Here is a 6,576-nt window from a genome sequence, read left to right as displayed (position 1 = left end):
TTTTACTGGCCCTAGTTTATGGAACGCAATGCCTCTCCATTTACATTTGGAGAATTCTTTTCAGAGATACAAGGTTACTCTGAAAACCTTTTTGTTCAGTGAAGTTTTTAGTTGATAGCGTCTTCCCCTTTCTTTACAGGTGTTTTGAAAAAGCGTTTATGGTGTGAGCCTGCAGGACATGGCTTTCTCCCATTTTCTTCTTTCTCCTTTCTTCTAGTCTCCTACCTTTCCTATCAGTGCATTCCTATCAGCGCATTCAAAATGGCTGCCAGGACCTCCTGTGGCTGTCTTGCAAAACTGCCACAGAAGGTTGAGGCATCCATTTTGAGACTGGAATTGGCATGGGCAGGAACAATTCCCAATCACTCCTGCCCATTCAGACTCCAGTCTCAAAATAGCTGCCATGACCTCCTGCGGCAGTCTCACAGGAAGTCATGGCAGCCATTTTGATTGTGGAGCAGGCATAGGCAGAAGCAACTGGGGATCTTTTCTTCCCTGAGAAGGCCATTAGACCTCCAGGGCTTCTAAGGTCGGCCTATGGGTGGTGGTAGGGGGTGGCCTTCAGTTGAGGTGGGGCAGAGAGTAGAGAAGAGTGGATAGTGGGGTTAGATTAGATAGCTATTCAAAATTATTAAATTGTAAGAGGATTGTGAATAATTGCAAGAAGACCTTACAAGACTGGGAGACTGGGCATCCAAATGGCAGATGACGCTTAATGTGAGTAAGTGCAAAGTGATGCATGTGGGAAAGAGGAACCCAAACTAAAGCTATGTGATGCAGAGTTCCACATTAGGAATCACCTTCCAGGAAAGAATCTAGGTGTCAACATTCATGATACACTGAAACCCTCTTCTCAGTGTACAGCAGCAGCTAACAAAGCAAGTATAATGTTAGGAATTATTAGGAAAGGAATGGAAAACAAAAATGAGAATGTTATAATGCCTTTGTATTGCTCCATGGTGTGACCTCACCTCGAATACTGTGTGCAATTCTGGTCATTGCATCTCAAAAATGATACAGAGGAATTAGAAATGGTACAGAGAAGGATGATGATAACTGAGATGGGATGATTTCCCTATGAGGAAAAGCTAAAGTGGCTAGGGCTCTTCAGCTTGGAGGAGATATGATAGAGGTCTATAAAACACTGAGTGGAGTAGAATTGCTAGTTTACTTTTTCTAAAAATACTAGGACTAGGGGACATGCAATGAAGCTAGTAAGCAGAAGATTTAAAACAAACTGGCATCAGTATAGAGCAGAACTGATAGTCACAGGAAACCCCAGTATAAAGCTTTAACTTTAGTTTTGCAGCACAGCTTAGCCAGTTCAAATAAGGAATACAGAGCTGATAGTCACAGGAAACCCCAGTTTAGAGATTTAACTTTAGTTTTGCAGCATAGCTTAGTTTCCATAGTATAAAACCCTTTTCCCTATAGTTTTAGAACTTTAAAACTTGAACTTTCTGCCACAGCCTACAACATTAACAGATAGCCTGTAGAAGGCACAGCAGGTCCTAGTTTAGTCTTCAATCCCACTCACCCTCCCCTAATGCCCGCCCACACCTAGCACAACTCTTCATTTATAGTCAGTTGTTTTAATTAGTATAACAAGGATATTTCATTACTTTCTAGGAAGAAAACACTAAATAAATCACACAATATACCATATAAGCTATATTAGACTAATATCCTTAGTACCTTAGCGAATGTTACATTACTGAAAAACTCAAAAATACTAAGATGGAGACAGCAGTCCTGCAGCAAGAGGGGAACTATCCAGTCTTTTGCATTGAGTGTCACATGTATGATTATCTCCCAGTTGGTGACCCTTGGTCTTTTCCCAGTGTGGCATTACATATATACTTATATGTATGCGCCCAATGCAAAGAGCTCTTAGCTCTCAGAGAATGGGTTCATTCTCATGAGGCTAGAGTAGCAGACTTGGAGAAGCTAAGGGAGACAGAGAGGTACCTAGAGGAGACCGTTCAGGGATATTGTAGAAACATCCCGCCTCTACTCTGGCAGCCCCTGTGCTGCCTTGGAGGAGGGAGGTCTCCTAGAAGGAGAGCAGCACCCTGGTGAAGTAGGAAGTACTTCTGTAGCCAGGACCTGCCCACCAGAAGATACACTATCCTCTCACACTGAGAATATGTCTCTGAGAACTTCTGCCCAGGCAGGAAAGGTTAGTACAGCTGTTGTAGTTGGTGATTCGATCATTAGGCATGAAGATAGCTGGGTGGCTTGTGGATGTGAGGATTGCCTGGTTACTTGCCTGCCTGGAGCGAAGATGGTGGACCTCATGCGTCACATAGACAGGATCTTAGATAGTGCTGGAGAGGAGACAGCTGTCTTGGTACATGTGGATAACAATGACATAGGAAAATGTGGTAGGGAGGTTCTGGAAGCTGAAGTCCAGATCCTCCAGGGTAGCATTTTCAGAAATGCTCTCTGTTCCACATGCAGGACCCAAAAGGCAGGCAGAGATCTGAAGTCTCAATACATGGTTAAGATGATGCTGCAGAAATGAGAGATTTAGATTTGTTAGGAACTGAGCAACATTCTGGGAAAGGGGGAGACTGCTGGTGCTAACTTTTAAAAAGGAGATAGAGCAGCTTTTAAACTAAAACGTGGGGTAAACTGACAGTTGCCCAGGAGCACATGATTCGGTGTGGCGTATCCTTGAAGGATACTATTGAAACAGGACATTAAGGGAATCCAAGGAGAGAGGTTTCAACAATGCTGAAAGTAAGCCAGGTATGCTTAATGAGAGAGCAGGACAAAGAATGCACTTTATCCCCATCAACTTCTAAGCAACTTGTAGATCCAAGGAAAAAACACAATTTGAAATGCCTGTATACAAATGCTAGAAGCCTAAAAAATAAGATGGGAGAGTTAGAGTATACTGTGGCTGCATTTAATTTTTGAAAGGGCAACTATAATAAAATGAGGAAAATGGTTAAAAAGAAGCTAAAAGGTTTGGCTTCAAAGGTTAGGACATGGACGTTATGCAAAAATACCATCTTGGAAGCTCAGACCAGATGCATTCCACATATTTGCAAAGGTGGAAAGAAAAGAAAATGACAGCCAGCATGGTTAAAAGTGAAAGAGGCTATTACAGCCAATAGAATCTGGCAAGTCAGATGCAAAGCATTAATAAAGAACGTTAAAAGAGAATATGAAGAGAAATGTGCTGCAGAGGGTAAAACTCACAGTAACAACTTTATCAGGTACATCAGAAACAGAAAGCCTGCAAGACAATCTGTGGGACCATTAGATGATGAAGGAGCAAAAGGGGTGCTCAGGGAGGACTAGACCATAGTGGAGAAACTGCTATTATTAACATGTAACCTGTCATTAAAATCATCCATAGTACCTGAAGATTGGAGGGTGGCCAACGTGATGCTGATTTTTAAAAAGGGTTCCAGGGGTGATCTGGGAAATTACAGGCCTGTAAGCTTGACGTCAGTGCTGGGAAAAATAGTGGAAACTATTATAAAGAATAAAATTACAAAACACATAGACAAACATGGCTTAATGGGACAGAGTCAGCATGAGTTCAGCTAAGGGAAGTCTTGCCTAACCAATTTGCTTAATTTCTTTAAAGGCATGAATAAACATGTAGGTAGAGGTGAGTCAGTTGATATACTGTATCTACATTTTCAGAAAGCTTTTGACAAAGTTCCTCATAGTAACATAGAGGGGCATAATCGAACGGAAACGCCTATCTCCATGGGCTTTTATCTCCGAGAACGGGTCCGTGAAGGGGCGGGCCGAACCGAATTTTCAAAAAAATGGACGTTTTTGAGCTGGCTTTGTTTGCACTCATATAAGGTGTAAATAAACAGCATTTTTTTTTTTTAGCGATAATGGAAACTAAAAATGCCCAGCTCAAAAACGTCCTAATCCGAGCCATTTGGTCATGCGAGGGGCCAGGATTGGTAGTACACTGGCCCCCCTGATATGCCAGGACACCAAATGGGAACCCAAGGTCAGTGCGGTGGACTTCAGAAAAAGCTCCCACAAGCATAGCTCCCTTACCACGGGTGCTGAGCTCCCAACCCCCCTCCCCCAAAACCCACTACCCACAAATGTACAACACTACCATAGCTCTTAGGGGTGAAGGGGGCACCTACATGTGGGTACAGTGGGTTTTGGAGGCCTCCCATTTACCAGCACAAGTGTTACAGGTGGTGGTGGGGGGGGGGGATGGCCTGGGGCCACCTGGCTGAAGTGCACTGCGGTACCCACTAAAAGTGCTCCAGGGACCTGCATACACGCAGGCCTCTAGGACTGGTTGCTGCTATATAACATTGGCACACCAGTTGACACCTGAAGACTAATCTCTCTGAAAACGTCCTTTATTGGAATAACCGCCTTTACTCACAGTTAACTGCAGATCAGAGGTTGTGCCCCACTGGCAACGAGTCTCCCTGGTACTGAGATGAGCAGTAGGTCAGAGCTGGCAGAATGCTGTACAATGCCCTCTTTCAGCCACATTCAAGGGAAGAACTAAGTTGTCTAACGTAGCTAACACAGGAAAGGGAACTAAAACTGGCTTACAAAAATGGCCACTACCACATGGACTACAACAGGAAACACAACAGGGCACACTCTGACCCAGTAGGCAGGGGGAAACGCACCATGGGAGAAGAGCCTACCAACTACCAACATCATGAGACTGTAACACAAGCTAATGAAATCACGGAGCCCAATACCCTACACCCACCACAATGCAATGCTGATGTGACCCTGTACTGCACCCGAGAGCCACATCTGACCCATGGAAAGGCTGTGAGAGGATCGAACCCATTCTGCTGTCATGGAGGTGGGTACGGCATTTGAAGCTGGCATACAGGCTGGAAAAAAAGTTTTTAAAGTGGGGTTTTTTTGGTGGGAGGGGGTTAGTGACCACAGGGGGAGTCCGGGGAGGTCATCCCCGATTCCCTCCAGTGGTCATCTGGGCAGTTGGAGCACTTTTTTGGGACTTGTTTGTGAAAAAAAGGGTCCAAAAAAAGTGACCCAAAATCGCGGTTAAAACGCCTTTTTTTTTTCGATTAGCAGCTAGAGACGCCCATCTCTCCTCGGCTGATAACCACGCCCCAGTTCCGCCTCCACCATGCCTCTGACACGCCCCCGTCAACTTTATTTGTTTCCGCAACAGAGTGCAGTTGGAAACACCCAAAATCGGCTTTCAATTATACCGATTTGGGCGCCTTTGCGAGACAAACGTCTATCTCCCGATTTAGGTCGCACTATAGGCGTTTTTCTCTTTCGAAAATAAGCTGGATAGTAACATAGTAGATGACGGCAGAAAAAGACCTGCACGGTCCATCCAGTCTGCCCAACAGGATAACTCATATGTGGTACTTTTTGTGTATACCTTACCTTGATTTGTATCTGTCTTTTTCAGGGCATAGACCGTATAAGTCTGCCCAGTACTAGCTCCGCCTCCCAACCACCAGCCCCTTGATTTGTATCTGTCATTTTCAGGGCACAGACCGTATAAATCTGCCCAGCACTAGCCCCGCCTCCCAACCACCAGCCCCTTGATTTGTATCTGTCTTTTTCAGGGCACAGACCGTATAAGTCTGCCCAGCACTAACCCCGCCTCCCAACCACCAGCCCCGCCTCTGCCATCCAATCTCCGCTAAGTCTCATGAGAGACTCCTGAGAAAATTAAAGAGTCATGGGATAGGAGGCAATGTTCTATTGTGGATAAGGAATTGGTTATTGGATAGAAAGCAGAGGGTAGGGTTAAATGGCCATTTCTCTCAATGGTGGAGGGTGAACAGTGGAGTGTCACAGGGATCAATACTCGGACCAGTGATATTTAACGTATTTATAAATATGGAGATCGGAAACGACGAGTGAGGTGATTAAATTTGCAGATGACACAAAATTATTCAAGGTTGTTAAAACACATGCAGACTGTGAAATATTGAGGAAGACCTTAGGAAATTGGAAGACTGGACATCCAAATGGCAGATGAATTTTAATGTGGACAAATGCAAGGTGATGCACGTTGGAAAGATTAATCCTAACTATAGTTACCTGATGCTAGGGTCCAACCTTGGGGGTCAGCAACCAAGAAAAAGATCTAGGTCTCATGGTAGATAATAGGCTGAAATCTTCTGCTCAATGTTTGGCAGCGGCCAAAAAAGCAAACAGGATGCTAGGAATTATTAGGAAAAGGATAGTGAAAAAGACAGAAAATATTATAATACCTCTGTATCTCTGTATGGTGTGACCTCGCCTTGAGTACTGTGTTCAGTTCTGGTCGCCATATCTCAAAAAAGATATAGCAAAATTAGAAAAGGTTCAAAGAAGAGCAACCAAAATGATAAAGGGGATGGAATGCCTCTCGTATGAGGAAAGGCTAAAGAGGTTAGGGCTCTTTAACTTGGAAAAGAGACAGATAAGGGAAGACATGATTGAGATCTATAAAATCCTGAGTGGTGTAGAACAAGTAGAAGTAAACTGATTTTTTTTACTCATTCCAAAAGTACAAATACTAGGGGACACTCAACGAAGTTACATGGAAATACTTTTTAAAACAAATAGTTAAGCTCTGGAACTCTT

Source organism: Microcaecilia unicolor, chromosome 5 (assembly GCF_901765095.1).
Source record: "Microcaecilia unicolor chromosome 5, aMicUni1.1, whole genome shotgun sequence".
Taxonomy (NCBI): domain Eukaryota; kingdom Metazoa; phylum Chordata; class Amphibia; order Gymnophiona; family Siphonopidae; genus Microcaecilia; species Microcaecilia unicolor.
Note: the sequence above shows the minus strand (reverse complement) of the source record.